Source organism: Dermacentor albipictus, chromosome 5, assembly GCF_038994185.2.
Source record: "Dermacentor albipictus isolate Rhodes 1998 colony chromosome 5, USDA_Dalb.pri_finalv2, whole genome shotgun sequence".
Classification (NCBI taxonomy): Eukaryota; Metazoa; Arthropoda; class Arachnida; order Ixodida; family Ixodidae; genus Dermacentor; species Dermacentor albipictus.
In genome coordinates this window covers 73,381,342-73,397,473 of record NC_091825.1, presented here as the reverse complement: position 1 = coordinate 73,397,473, position 16,132 = coordinate 73,381,342, and the positions used below count along the sequence as shown (strand labels likewise).

The window sequence follows — 16,132 nt, the reverse complement described above, 5'->3', positions numbered from 1 at the left end:
ACGATGACGAACGCGGCAGCAGTGGCACGAGCCCACTCGTGCAGTAGCAGCAAGGAGGTTTCAGGAAAAAAAAATTTTAAACTTCCTTGAGCAGCACCGAGGGGTGCCAACTAGCCAGCTGTAGCAGAAGATAACGACGTTCAAGCCATTGCTGATAATCATAGCTTTACCGAATTCCCACAACGGCAGCACGGGGTCCGCGTGAACAGCTTTGCTGACAGTAATGGCTCATACCCCCGTAAGCAAACAAAGTAACAATGGCTCACACTCCCTTAAGGCAGACGCACAAGCACTCAGCAAAGTGAAGCGAAGAGTGTGTGCATTCATTGAAATCCTCCGTACAACACCCACAACAGCATACGTTTCAATAAAGAAAAAAACTCCGAACAAGTATCCGAACCGTCAATTAAGCATTAAGATCCCCATCGGAAGTACGCTACACGGTCGAGGATGCTAGCCAAGCGAGAAACTAGGTGCGACGTGTGAAGCGGTGAGAGCAAGGCGATCGGTTGCCAGTGCTGATTTCCCCCACCGGGAGGATGCAGCGTAAACCCACGAGAATTGTCCTTGACGTGACTCAGACCCCGCTATACGAGCGCGTCACATCGTAGCTAAGCGTTCAAAACGATCGGAAGAAGCTGAACTGCCAACGCAGCAATTCGACGATGCGAAATGACAACGTAGAGAGGAGGCCGAAGCTCGCAGTTTAGTGACTTGCCACACGTGCACTTTACACGTCGGCTGGTTATGTCTTGCAAGCAGTCTGACCCCTCCGATCGTACAACTTAATGCATTACCAAGTGTGCTGCAGGCTTTCGCCTTTATGTGTTACAGCAGCGTAACATGGCGCCGAATTTTCGTAGCAAGTTTACAGCTCTCATACTCAATTAGGTTTTGCGAACCTTGTGCTGTGAACAAACAAAGGCCAGCTTACATTGGAGCGTATCATTCAGCTAGGTCATTCCGTTAAATCCCACGTTCGGTAGACACAAGAACAAAATATTTGCTTACACTTCCCCGATATTATACGCGGACAACGAAGTTGTCTACTGAAAAACAACCTTTTTTCTATAACCCTTCTACTACACGGATTTGGGAAAGTTTGGGAGACATGTACTTTACTCGTCAAGCTACAACATTCTATGATTTTTTGGCATGGTATTCCTCTTTAAAATAAATCAAAGAATCATTTTGAAATGGTAGCGTGAAAATATGTTGTGACACGTTTATCTAGTGATAAATTTTCCTGATTGCATCATGATATTAAGAAAGATGGCCTCCTGAATGAACGTGTACTATTGAATCAAATTATGGGGTTGCACATGTCCAAATTGCCATAACCACTTCCTAAAAAAAGGATTTCATTCAGCTTTCTCTTTCGTTGCTTTGTCATGTAGCTACTCTCCTCAGCACGACTTCTTGCTTCTTGTTCCAGACACCTCTCCACCTCGTTGCCATGTGCGGCCGGTATTGTCGCAGCTCATACGGTCAGCCTCTATATCAGACCTGGAGGCAGGGCGACATACCCCCCGCTACATGTCGACTCGCAAGACGCCGGCACAGCCGTTGTAGGCCGCTGTGCGAGCGCGTCTAGATCGATATACTGCTTCTCTGCCAGTTGTGCTGCTATTTAGGCATTGCGCCTCTGTCGGTTGAGTGCCTCTCTCGTAACGGTGCACTCTTCACGAGTCCACTGGCGTGCTGCTTTATTTTTTTTCGGCTTGCTTCTGCAGGTTCCACCTTCTGGCCCAAAAAACAGCCGTCTCCCACCTTTCCTGCCCAACGCCTCAAGATACATTTTCAAGAAATGGTAGAAATTTCATCCATCGTGCACAGTCAAACTCAGTGCGTTTTTCCCATGAAATTTTTATCTTTAACACTCATTATTAAAGCGCACATCTACATGGAGTTCGAATGAGTTGTTTATAAACAAAACGACTTTGTAGAATTTCTAGCAGTGGGATGAGAAGGAAGGGCAATCAAACGAAGAAGACAGCAGTAATAAAGACTGAGGCGTCTGATAAGCTACCCTACTCTGTCGGTGTGAAAAAGGGAATGAACAGTATCTGACGACGAAGCAAGATAACACTTTGTGAATGCGCGTACGTGCGCGCACGATGCCACGCGCCCAAAAGCGCTCGCACAGGCGAGTCGCGAGTCGTCATCAAGAAGTCAATCCGATGCTTTGTGAAATGCCAAGCTATGGTGACAGCGTTCCAGTAGCGCCTACGTGGGCCGTGGCCGAAGTGGCGCTACAAATGTGGACAAGGCTTTCAATGTATCCAAAGAAAACTTTCTTCTAGAAACCATGATTCATGTTTATGACCCTTTAGCGAAGTACCGCAGGACTTGTGTTGAAATCACTCCACATAATTCTTGTTTCTGCTCGACTATAACGGCTATACAAGCAGTGCCCTCACGTTTAATGGGAGTTTAAATCATGGCTATGCTTCTGTTCTAGAGTCAAAGGTATATCTATTTTTGACTCCAAGGTAGTCTTGAACGAACTACTGCTGTCGCTTGTGGGCTCGAACACCAAGAATTATGCCCACATCACCTTGAATTTGTACACTTGAAACACACAGGAAATAAAAAAAAACGCGGGTCGTGGTGAGCTGTCAGAAGCAATTTTTTGCACAGATGGGACTCTACACACTGTCCGATAATGATTTTGCGCTGAGGCACTGTAACGGCATTTTCTCAAGCAAATCAATCTCTCTCATTTCATGCTCATTGGCTCGAACGTATTGCTATCTGTCATCATTACCGTGCCGCTGTTCTACTCCTTACCATGGTCATCATCATTTTTGCTTATAGGCGAGAACCTAAGCTGCAGCGCTGTTTACGAATATTAACATGGAACACCATTCTCGAACCTGGTCCAGCAAAAGAATTTCCGCATTTCAGTAATGTACTGTAGATGTACTTCACTGTACTGTAAAGTACTTCAAACTCTTGCCTTTGCTTCGAGCTGTTGAAATATTCGACTTCATCCTGTCATCCTTCAGCCGTGTGGTTAGCTCAAATGGTGGAGCGTCTGCTCCGGAAAGGCGGTAGTACCGGGTTCGAGTCCTGGACTAGGAAGAATTTTTCTTCAACTGCGTGGCTTTATTTCAAGGAATCCGTATGGGTTTCCATTGTATCCATTGCTACGATTGGGTGGATGTCTGAATTTTGTCTTTAATAATTAAATATTACACCTCGTCAAATCCATCAAAATGATCAATCATCGGTTTTTCAATTGGCCTGAAACTTACATAGAGCCTTATTAAGAACTGCTGTTGGTCTAAATCAGAGAAATTCAACACGTGTAAAGAAAAATGTGCTGTTCATTGCATTGCTTGCCGCTTCTCATGAAAGCTTAGCGAGCTGCCAATAGGCGATATTTTAGTATGTTGAATATTACATTTAGCACGTGACATTTAGCACACTGGTCGAATTGTACTGAAGGCCATTGGTTGGTGATGGTAATAGTCAGCGAACAATGAATCTCCTTCGCATTGTGCATAGACGCGAGGTTGGTGGGAATGCACAGTTCCAAAGAAATAATTGCGAATGCAAGAACATTTCCTTCGAATACAAGGAGTCACCTACTATAAATAAAATAACGTGAATTTATTGAATCTTCTGAGATCTAGAGCTATTAATTAACGGACGAAGAGAGTAAATAAAGACAAAATTCTAACTTCATTTTACGGGTAGCAGAGAGTAACGCCAATAAATAAAATAGGAAGAAATCGGCTTCCTGATCCACGCTGGAGAAGTGGTTTTGTTGGGGAATTGAGAGAGACCTAGGTATAATGATAAAGGTTGAACGGGGGAGATAATCATAATAGTTGCTTCACATTCTACCCTTCCTATGCAACGCGCCCACGACCGCTTCCCAACCAATGTACCTTGGCGCAGAAGGGTTGAGGTAGAGTGTAGCTAGAAAACAGTCCATAGCAGGCATGATTTCCTGAGCTATTCTATCCGCACTTACATTGGAAAAAGCCAGCAGTTGTAGTAGGGTGTCATTTGTGTGCCACAGAATCACCTTGATTGCCCACTCCGATGAGGAATTTTCTAATCATCTAGTTGCCATTGACACTCGTAGAAGCGAACCCATGGTGGTAAGCGTGGCCATGAATTTATTGTTCATGTTATGATTTGCCAATAGTAGCAAATTAAAAGCAAATTTGCCCTTTGCCAATAGCCAATGGGAATCTGGTTTATATTTTAATTTTGCTTACGGAGACCATGTGAAGACTTTACTTCTCCGTTTGCACACTGACGGCACGGTTTCTTTTGGTGAGAAACTGTTCATGCTCATGTGGCGCAGTATTAAGGTTTCCTTTTTTACCTTTGGACCAATTTTTCTCTTTGCCTCTTGGTGGCCATCTCAGTTTTGAGAATTTATTTGCCTTTAATGATACAAGATCATTGGTCGAGGCTGGCCTGCGCAGCCAAGACATGCAGTTGGGCCACGCTGGAAGCACTAATTTGTCTTAAGCTTAAGTACTTGCGACGCTGCACTGGTCGATGCACATATAAGAGCACACCAAATGCCTGACGTTGACCACCTTGAAATGAGCAGATAGGGCGCTTTCCTGCGAAAGCTGCCTAAATCTTGTAGAGTATTTTATGCAATGGAAATTATTAACCATGATTGTTAAAGACGAGAGTTCTTGCAAATGTTTGTCGCTAATACAGGTATCAATGACGAACTCTAAGATGACTCTAGCACCAGACCAATTACAGAGCTGGATAAAGGCGCGGATTTCAATATGCCCGAGCTTCTGCACAGTTTTCAGGTGTTCTTGTCGCGCCTTGCATGGCCGTCAATAGTTACTTAGTTACTAAGTTCCTCCTAGAATTGAACTGAATTGCATTTATTCTTTAAGGCGCAACTTTTAAAAAGCAGCACTGAGGATCCGGTAATGTATGGGATGCAAGATCTTCGAGTTTTAGAAGAGTTAACTGTTGGGCTAGTTGGTGATCTTGCATACTTAAAAGACCTTGCGCCAAAAAACCACAAACACAAGAAAGACGACGACACCACAGGCGCTTCTTCGAGTTGTCGAGAGAATCTTCGAAGATCGCCTCGCAGTGCAGTGCTGTAGCTGGTAATAAAACGGCCTCGCCATGAATTGCTATATCATAAAACGAATTGAGCTGTGTAAATTCAGGCAAGACTAGTGCAGCTGAAAAAAGAGAGCTCGCTTCTTGCAGCAATGATAAATTTCTAACGCACTGAGGTCAATGGCCTGATGGGGGAAATAGAAAGGTAGCGAAGAAAGATACGGTTCTGTATGATGCTTGTGCATGATACAATTGAAGTAATGAATGGAATGCTACGATGAACAGAACATTACTAAAAATAAATTAGTTGCAAGTACGGAGGACGATAAGGTTCTCCTAACAGGCGCGCCCTAATCCCGAGAGCAGCGACTACCGGGTGTAAGCAAAGAATGATTCCTATTTCAAGCAAATAACTGAGCTGGAGCCCTATAACGCAAAGCTATTCCAATATGTTTTTATTCCAATCTCCTGACGTCAAATTTGCGTAACCGCCGACGCAAGCATCGGGCGGACACGTGCATGGTTGTCTGAACAGACCAATCAAATGCTCTCCTTGTTCATAGAAGGCTACTTTCGTTTGCCTAAAAAACGAATAACATTGTCTGCACCGAGCAGCTCATCTTATCTAATTGGCTGACAGGAGGGAAGGAGCATGCTGAAGTGGAGAGGCATTCTATGGGGCCGAGCCACTGCATCGGAAATTGATAACCGGATGAAGAGGGGAGTGCCGGCGTCTGCGATTGGTCCGCTTACCCTTAGTTAGCCTGCGGTGACTCGTCGACAATCGCGGCGGCATGCAACGGAAGCTTAGGAATGACGCTAAAACGGATCCTCAGAAAGAAGAGTTGGAAGAACGAGGTCGTAACCGTGCCGAAAGCGCTCGAAAACGTTACTCGGCCACGCAAGAAGATTTATTATACGTGGTTAAACCTATGCGCTCCGGCAGGTCCGAAGGGCCAATGCCTGAGTGATCAGCAGCAGTCATCTCTTATTCCTTTCGGAATTGGGCAGCCTGCGGCTATTCAGAAGAAAATGCAGTTTTGTTCGGCATAATAATGCATCTTTAACGCGTACACGTCACTTTGACGTGGCGAGTACTTGCGTGACGTCGGGTGACAGGCAAGTGAAGTGTGTGCAGCCCGAAATCTTTTCACCAATAGCCGAGAGCTAATGGCGAAAAGCGTCGAATCAGACATAACAATTTTTCGTTCATTCGCTCCAATCATGCACAATCAGTGTGTACACGTCATATCAGATGGGTAGTTATTGTGTTTTTCGTGACGTCGCCTGACAGACAGGTGAAGTCAGGGTGGTCAAAAAAGATTTTGACCAATCGCAGAAGGCTCATTGCAGAATTGGAATAGAAAAGTTGCAATAGTTTTGCATTATAGCGCCCCTGATGTCTTGGTTGCTCGCGGAAAGCAATTGACTCACTCTATTTTAACACATGGTATTCGGGCGCGCATCAAGTCGTAACCACCACGTATGCAACTTTAGTCTCATTACTGAGAAGAAATCACAGGAAAATCATCTCGCTGTTACTCGGAGTCGAGATACGAAAGAAGCCGACAAATCTTCAAGTCTGAGAAAGTCGCGAAAGGTTCTAATGTTCTTGAACAGAAAAATAGATTATGAAGCTGCATCAGGTTGTTTTCCACACTCAAGAACTCCGGTTGGCATCGATGCGTGTAGTGTCGGCACATCAAAACTTTTCTACCGGAGTGCTTGCGCATGTTAAGGCACAACCTGCTGGAGAGCCTGGGTTCATTTGCGTACAATAAAGCATTTTGCGTGGCCGTGTAACATTTTCAAGCACTTTCGGCAAGTGTGCGGCCTCGCTCTGCCAACTCTTCTTTGCTAAGGATCCCTTTTAGCGGCATTATTAAACTTTGGTAGCATGCGGCCGTGATTTCTGACTAGCCACATCAAGCCAAGTAAAGGAAAACAGGCCAATCACAGACGCCGGCAGCAACCTTTTCATCCGGTTATCGATTTTCAGTGTGCTGGCTCGGCCCCATCGAATCCCTCTCCACTTTTGCGGGCTCCTCGCCTCTCGTCAACGAATTAGATAAGACAAGCCGCTCACTGTATGCAATGTTACTCATTTTTAAAGCAAGTGAAAGTAACCTCCTATAACCGAGGAGAGCGTTTGATTGGTCTGTTCAGACCACCCAGCGGGTCACCGCCGGATGCTTGCGTCGGCGGTTACGGAAATTTGACGTCCGGAGATTGGAATAGTTTTACCTTATAGTGCCATCGGTCGCGCTTCTCCTGGGTGTCTTGCAACACTGCCAGATAGCGCTCGCCTCCGCGGATCTCGGCTGCCATCGCCGTGGCAGCGTCTCATAGTTTGGGCGTATGACATGTGCTCTGCTTGATCTCGTATGCGAGAAAAATGCAGGTGCCGGGCTGCGGAGGATGTGTGCCTTGCTGTGATAGTACGAAAATTACAATCGTGCATGGCCCCAAGAGACCGCTTGGAGCTGGTGTGTCAACCGCGTGCTGGCGACGTATGCAGAAGGAGCACGTAAGCACGCGCCAGCGAAATCGTCCCAAATCATGCATTCATCGTCAAGGACATCCAGGCCGGAAAGGCGCGTCGCGCGGAACGCCCCAAGTCAATACGTCTCTCGGTGTATTCTGCGGAGTATGCAAACAGACAGCAGTGGTGCACGCAAGATAACATTTGGCATTAACTCATGACTCCCGTGTGGGACTAAACGCTGAAGAAATTGCACATTCGGCTGTAACATTACCGCTAGTTATCGTCAGTCGAAGCAAACAGCATACAAAGCTTCGCTTACATCGTATCCCACAGGGCTTGAGATCAACTTATGTTTTTTCCAAGTACATGCCTTGACAAATCGTAGGAGTAGAAGAGAAGGCAGCTAACAGTCAGGTATGGAAACGGTTGCACTTGAAGTCCACGAGAAAGGCTCCTCGGATGTAAAAAAACTTAATGAAGTAGGCTATTTTAGGTCACGTCCCTTCGTGGTGGTCTACACCCTATCAACTTTGTGTGTCAATACTGGATTTCACTTTATCGAAACCGCACAAGATCAGCGCAAACTGTAGCGTGGCAGTGTAAGACAGAAAGCAGCAATGTCATCGTCATGTACGCACTGTCAATCTTTTCGTGACACCGATCATTATTTGTGAGGCAGCCATGCATTACAGGCAGAACGTAAAGTAATACATAGTAATACATTGCCTTAACCGAAAGTTGGCGCCACACTTATGGGCAATGGACATGTTGTTCTCACAAGACCATTTGATAACAAGAAAGGTGTTCCGCTCCCCCTAACATACCTCGGTGATATAGAGCTTGAGTGTAATTTGTGAGCGTTGTGGGACAATGCGGAAGGAATAGCGCGCAGAATGTTTCGGCCCAGTTCAATTTCCTTGTGCTACCAGGTACTGTTGATTACCGATGGAATGTGACGGACTTCAGATCCTACCACAATTGATAAGTGGTGCCCAGGTGGAACATCTGCCGACAGTGTTTGCGAGGCTAGATCCACCTGCAAGCCAGCAACACTCCTCCTCCTCACAGAACAAATGTAATATTGGTGTGCAAAATTCGTTCATGCAATGAATGGCTAGCTGACTCCATTTATATTTTCGCAGCAAAGTAACTGTGCTCTTTTAGTTGTTTACGATTGCGCGAGTCCGTCTGGAGCACGTATAGATTTTGATAAATGACTGTTTAAACTGATAGAGCAATCCTTCCTTGCACCGATTTACAACCAGCCCGGAGGATTCTATTTAGGCAACTCTATGGTGCAGTATTGTTCTACCAAGGCCGCACACACACGGACACACAATGAAAAAAGAAGAAATGGACACGGACGTAGCACTTTTCTTCATATGTGGGTCCGTTTTTGTGTCGTTGTTGCAGCTTAACAATGCACCAGATCGTCAGGCTACGTAAAATTGCCCCAGTCCATGCGTTAATGAGCACTATATACGCGTTACCGCAATCTTGTGAAGGCGGGAGTTTCAGATGTGCAGAAAACACTGCTTTCGCTTCAGAACGCTGACGTACCATTTTTTAAATTTTGCAATAATCAGTGCATAAAAATTAATGCTGCCTGCTTTTCTCTGTATTTTTGCTTCTGTTCATTTTGATTTTCGGCATGGAGGTTTCTTGAATGTTAATGAGTGACCTACCCGCCTAAATTACTATCTTTACTTACACTGTAACTTTGCCGAATATTATTGTTATAACAAAAACCTCGTCAAGTAATTCTTAGCAAGAACTTCCTAAGCAAACACGGCGCCGTCATACACTTAAAGTTCAAGTCGATAACACTTTCCACACATCAAGCTATATCACCTGAAAGGGCTATCAATCAGTGTACTATAGATGTACTTGAAAATCAAGACTATATCCTGACTTATCCGAGCATCATGATTTCCTTTGGCGCAGAAGCTGCTGAAGACAACGAAGCCACTGTCGAAAAGGACCAACACCCGCTGCTCAGTCGTAAAATCAGCTTCGCAAGGGGTATCGTCCAGTTACGCTAAGGAAATGCACAAGTAAATGATGAACTTCAGGTAGGACTATAAACGCATGAACAGAGGAACGAAAATCCTATACATGGAAGAGTTTGAAGCTAAATATTTCGACAGAATTGTCTGTCGGTTTGCGAAGTTTATTAAGACTTTCAGAGTGACTCCAACCAAATAAGTGAATTTTATTAGCCCGACGTTTCGAAGCCTATTCGGCTCCTTCTTCAGAGCTTTAAGGGTCTTTTGTAAAAAAAAAAAGAGGGCAGAGTACGGAAGGTGGGGATACACTTCACAAACGGGAAGGGGGAAAGCCAGAGGGTGACATGGCTGCAGTGGTGCTGGTCGGCTAGGATGGCCGGTGCTGGGGGAGCTTGACCCGAGAGAGTGCCGCTGATGGCAGGCGGAGGGGGGAAGGGGGTACGGGGTGCGCAGACGTTTTGGTCTTTGTGACCTTGAGTGGGAATCTACCTGGCTGTGCGTCCTTTTCTTCTTTTCGTCATGTCGCCAAGGCCATGGATATAAACCGAGCGTAGGCTGCCCTTCGCGCGGTTTAAGTTACCCCCCATATTCTGAATGTACCATGACTGCAGAAGTAGTCTTTTTCGCGAGTTTGTCTCTGTTTGAATGATTTAGGCTTCTTGGAAAGCAATCTTGTGGTAAGCGTCTTCAGAGTGTTTGGCAACGGCGCTGCGTATAAGATTGAATGTTCTGACGTCGTCCTCGTGTTGTCTGATTCTTAATTTCAGATTTTTGATTTCGCCTATGTACGATGCCGGACAGTGGGCACAGCTGATTTTGTAGACGACGCCGTGAGCAGTTTGTTTTGGTGGACATTTTCTGGTTTAGGGAGGAGGGTATTAAGATTGTTTATCGGTTTGCGTGCCACTTGGAGGTCTTCTTTTTTCAAAATTTGGCTAGGAGCTTGGCTGGTACCTCTGACGTATGGTATGGGCATTCGTTTCTGGGATGGGGGAGAACCCAACGGCTGAAAGTCCCCTAGTTTGTTTCTTCTTTATTGTGGTCGGGTTGTTTTTTGAATGAGCTCCTCTGTGTCGCCATTCCCTTTAGGTTCGTTAAGAACCATTAACTTTTCTTTCTTTTGATCTGATTCCAATGACGAATGAGTTTTGGCTCTTTTTAAAAAGAAAATTATGACAGACGCGTTGTGGTTTGCCGGATGGCTGCATTCAAAGTGAAGGTAGCGGTCCGTGTTTGTTGCTTTGCGGTAGACTGAAAATACTAGAATGCCATCTGTTCGTGTAATTTGTACATCCAAGAATGAGAGCGATGGGTTAAGTTCGCCCTCATATGTGAACAGTATATCCGGGTCTATGGAGTTTAAGTGTCTCTGTAGCTTTTCGACTTGTCCCGTCTTCACGACGCAGAAACAATTATCCACGTACCTGAGGAAGACCTTTGGTTTGGGGGAAAAGGTACTCATAGTATAACAATATAACACCACTCACCGGAAGGACAACAGCCCACGTGCACAACTCCGAGAATTTCATCTGACTCGCATCAAAATTACGTAGCGAAGATGATGAAGGCCTCGTATTTTTTTATGTGACCTGTCCGTTCACCAGAGCCCCCATTCATTTTACTACTTCTACAACTAGGGATGCCCTTGAACGTGATGGCAAACTCAGTGAGAGAACCCCCTGGAGTGTAGACGCGATCTGCCGCCTTCTCAAGCTGCGCCTCTTCAATACCTATTTCACCTTCCGAGGCACCTATTGTAGACAGGTTAAAGGGGGCCTCAATTTCCGTTGCCATGGTTAACTTGACTATGGAGAACATCGAGGAAAGAGTTTTGAGTACCTTTTCCCCGAAACCAAAGTCTTCTTCACGTACCTGGATGATTGCTCCTGCATCGTGAAGACGGCAAAGTCGAAAGCCTGCAGAGACTCTTAAACTTCATAGACCCAGACATACACTTCACATATGAGCGTGAACAGAACTGATTCATCCCATTCTCAGATGTACAAGTTACATGAACAGGTGGCATTCTAAAATTTTTAGCCTACCGAAAGCCAACCTCCATGCACCGTTACCTTCACTTCAAATCCGACCATCCAGCACACCACAAGCCATCTGTTTCCAATTCTTTATTCAAAAGAACCGACACTCACTCGCAATCGGAATCAGATGAAAAGATAGCAAAGAGAACGGTTCTCAACGATTTTAAAAGCTATGGCTAGAGAGAACTTCATTCGAGAAACAACCCGACAATAAGAAAGAAGAAACAAGCTACGGGACCTTCAGCCGTTCACTTCTGCCCCACCCCAGATACGTGTGTCCATGCCATATATCATAGGTACCAGCGAAGCTCTCAGCTGAATGTTGAAAAAAGAAGGCCTCAATGTTTCGCGCTAACAGATAAACACTTTCAATATTCTCCTTCCTAAGCCAACAGACCGTCTACCAAAAGAAAAATCTCAAGGCGTCGTCTACAACATCAGCTGTGCCGACTCTCCGGCGTCATACATCGAGGAGACCAAAAATATAAAAGCAAGCATGAGACAACACAAGAACGACGTCAGAACATTCAACCGTATGCGAAGCGCCATCGCCGAACACTCTGAAGACGCCGACCACAAAATTGCGTTCCAAGAACCATAAATCCATCAAACAGAGATGAACTCGCGAAAAATACTACTACTGGGAATCATGGCACATTCAGAATACCGGGGTTAACATAAACCACGTGAAGGGCAACCTACCCTCGGAGTATATGCATGGCCTTGGCGACATGACAAAATGAAGAAAAGGACGCCCAGCCAGGTAGATTCCCGCTCGAGGTCACTAGCACCAAAACCTCTGCGGTCCCACGTACACTCGCCCCCCCCCCCCCCGCCTCCCGTCAACGGCCCTCTCACGTGTCAAGCTCCCCCTGCACCGCTCATCCCAGACGACCAGCACCACTGCCGCCATCTTACCCTTTCGCTTCCCCCCCCCTTCCTGTCTGTTAAGTGTCTTCCCGCATTCCATACTCTGGCCTTCTTCTTTACAAAACGCCCTTTTAAAAGCTGCACACCACCACCACCGAAGAATAACCCCTGAAGAATGAGCCGAGTTGTTTCCGAAACGTCGGGCTAATAAAATTCCATTATTTGTTTGCCGTCAGTCGGAAAGTTCTACTGGAAGAGTTTAGAGGAGTCAGCGATGCGTTTGTCTTCCCGGATTCCACTGAACCTACGACGACCGTCCTGTGTCCTGAACCAATTTTCTTATAATAATAAGAGTCTTCCAAGCATGAGCAAGAACAGCTCAGGGGTCGCCTCCAGCAGAAAAGGAGTTTTTATGTCGTCGTCAAAAAGTCGGCAGACATCAATGTTAGAGCATCTCATAATACCCGAAGAGAGCGCTCTACCATTCTATTAAAGCTTGTACCCTGCTTTAACGAAAAATTGAGAAGCCATAAAACGACAAATGGATGAAATGCTCGTATCTATCCAGCCATCTAAGAGTCTGTGGGCGTCTCCTCAATAAAGATGAAACTGCGTTTTTGTATAGATTACCGCCGCCTGCACAAAATTACGAACGGCGTAAGCAAGGGTAAGGGTAAGCAACGCGTTGGACGGGTTTTGCAATGCAAAGTATTTTTCATATTGGACCTCAAGACGGGCTACCGGCAAATCAAAGTCGACCAGAGCAATCGAGAAAAGACCACCTTGATCACCCCAGACGGCCTCTGCGAATACCAGGTTATGATATTCGGTCTTTTCTCAGCACTTGAAACTTTCCAGCATGTTAGGGACATGGTATTCGCTGGCGTGAAGGGACACAATCGTTTAGTCTGCCATAAAGACGTCGTCGTCTTTGCCACAAACTTCTAAGATTACCTTCAGAGTCTTGGTATTGTACGGCGCCATAAAGTGATCTGGGCTGACCCTGATACTGTAGAAAGGCAGCTTCGCTCAGGAAGAGCTCCTGTTTCGGTGCCACGTCATCAGCAAGTCTGGAGTCAGTCTAGATCCATAGAATTCAACTGACATTGCAAACTTTCTATAGTCTGCCCACAAGGTACGCAGATTTCTTGGTTTGTGTTATTATTAGTCCCGCTTTGTCAAAGCCTTTTCCGCATCGCCCAGCCAGTGACTCGTCTCATAAAATCCAACCTCGAGTTCAAAAGGGAAACACAGCAGGTCAAAACATTTAGACAGATGACAGGGCGCTTACTGTAGCCACTGCAACTTGCACACTTCGGAGAACAAGCTGATACCTAATTCATGCTGACGCACATAGCAGTAGGTCACGGTGCGGTGTTTTTTCACAGTTAATAAAGACAAGAAAGGGTCAATGCTAACGCCAGCCGGTGGCATTGAAAAGCAGAATCCAATAATTTTATGGCAGAAAAAGCATACTTTGCTATTATTTGGGCTACGCCAAATTTCGTGCTTACTTATACGGCGGGGACGGTCACTCATTTCTGGGGCCAGTAAGTGCTGATGACTTCGTCGCGCTGCGTCGAGCGAACCGGGAGCAAAGAAGCTCTGTCTAATGTCTAATGGCTCTGTCTGTCTATTGTCTAATGTAACGCCGCCGACATGATACCAACGTACGTCGACTTCGAACACAAGACGTGGAATTCCATCCCTGCGTACGTGACCTTCGCTTACAATAGCGATATGTGACAGACGACCTAGATGACGGCCGTTCAAGCTGGTTTACGGAAGAAACCGAGGAATGACTCTCGACTCAATGCTGCCGCACATCATCTACGAAGACAACCTCGGCGTCGCTGCCTATCTCCGGGGGCCGAAGAGCCCGACAGTTTACCTAGCGGTCCGTCAAGAACCAGCAAAGGACCTACAGCCGGCGACAATAGACAGCACGTGGAGTACGAGCCCGGCGACCTTTCTTTGGGTGTGAGATCTAACAGACCGACGTGGAGTCAGCGAAAACCTACCGCTACTTTATTCAAGACCATACAAGGTACATCGACGCATTGGCACACTGGATTGTGATGTCGCGCCAGATGGCATTACACATTCCCAGCGGTGCCGCGCATGCCCTGAAGCCATCCACGCGATGTGTCTCAAGCAATTTCAGGCATGCTAACAAGCTTTGGGGCTAAGTTTGCTTTTTTTGGCTCTGGCGTTGAATTTTACTGGCAGGCGTGTAAACCACTCATATGTACTGTAAGCATTCTTTAAGAGCCCATTTGTGCTGCATTGTTATCGTACAGTGCAAGACGCGCTTTTCTATAACTGAGGTTTTTCAGAATGTTATGGCTAGCTGTATCCGTTGTATGTTGTTGCGGGACGTTGTGTGGTGTGATTTTATGTGCGATGCTAATAGTGCAGTACTTTCTGTAAAGCACATGAACACCAGTGATCATGCTGCAACCTTGCCCGTGTCGTATAAAAGCTCACGCACTTGACCCGCTGATCCGATTTCGACGATCGACCAGTGTGCTCACCGCTACCATTTTTCTGAGTGTTGCTTCATCTGCTGGACACCGGTTTACCCAATAAACAATTAGTTCCGGTACTTGCATTTTGCTGTTGTGTTCACCGTCAGCACAACGTGTTGATACATACCTCATGCGCACCGAACCGCAATACAGACCTTTTTGGAGACAACAAGATAAAATGTCGAAGAAAAAGTTAGTGGCTTTTCCCTTTGTGAATACGGATGACGCGCAGGCGTGTAGGTGCTATAGCGTACAGGTCGCTATCGACCTTCCGTGCACCTTGACGCCTATGCGGTCCGCATCAGAGATTATATTCAAGACAGAGCTCCCGCGGGTGTGCCATACGCAGCAGCCGCCGAGTAGAATGCCTCGTTCTAAACATCCGCTTACTATCTAAATTACCTAGCATGGTGTCAGCTCGCGCAAGCAAACATAAACACTTCACACATGATGATCGGGGAAACTCGCTATCAATAAGCTGGCGCGAGAATCACATCGTTTGTTGTTCTAACGCAAACTCAGTGGTGAGAACACAGCGCACGCAAAGCTGCGAGCCGTTGTCCCACCTAGATTGTGCCCCCAAAGGAGATCGCTTTCGAGATAAAGCCCGCGCGACCGGGCGTGGCCGAAGATAAACGCCACCCCCCTCCTGTTCCTCGGTGTCATGCGCGCGACGGAATACGGCGCGCTTCCTCCCCTTGCACACGCGAGTTTGAGTCTCCATTGTTGGCTCACCGTCACGAGCTTTCACTCGCACACATGGCGAACGGCACGAGGACGATGTTATCGCAACACAAACTCAGTACGCATGCATTGCCAAGACCTGTAACAACTGCCAGAGCAGGTCAACCCAGCGCGCCTCCACCTACCTTCCACCTCCGCGATGCTTGGCCGCGTTTCTCAGTTCCGATTTCAATCGACGGCACTTCCACATTCCTCTAGGTGGCGTTACTTTGCCGCGCGCGCAGGGGGCACTCTTTCGTGCTTTCCACAGCACACGCGATTCTCTTCACCTCCAGGCGCCTTCCTCCGTCGCTTGCTTCGAGGCTTTGGACAGACACCGCCGATTTCATGAGCGGGTCAGTTACGCTTGAGCGTAAAATGACCGCGTCTATCGTTACCCGAAAGTTATATACAGAGGCA

General features: G+C 46.5%; 1 long non-coding RNA gene across 2 annotated transcripts in view; it reads left to right on the top strand.

Annotated features, from left to right (window-relative positions):
• Nucleotides 1-16,132, top strand: part of LOC135899769 (uncharacterized) — a 74,507-nt gene that overhangs the window by 39,326 nt on the left and 19,049 nt on the right. The window contains exon 5 of one of the 2 annotated variants that reach the window (XR_011514866.1): nucleotides 1,734-1,822. The exons of the other annotated variant lie outside the window; for it this stretch is intronic. This is a non-coding gene — a long non-coding RNA (uncharacterized lncRNA). Of the gene's footprint in view, nucleotides 1-1,733; nucleotides 1,823-16,132 lie in introns of those variants that run through there. 2 annotated transcript variants of the gene reach the window in all.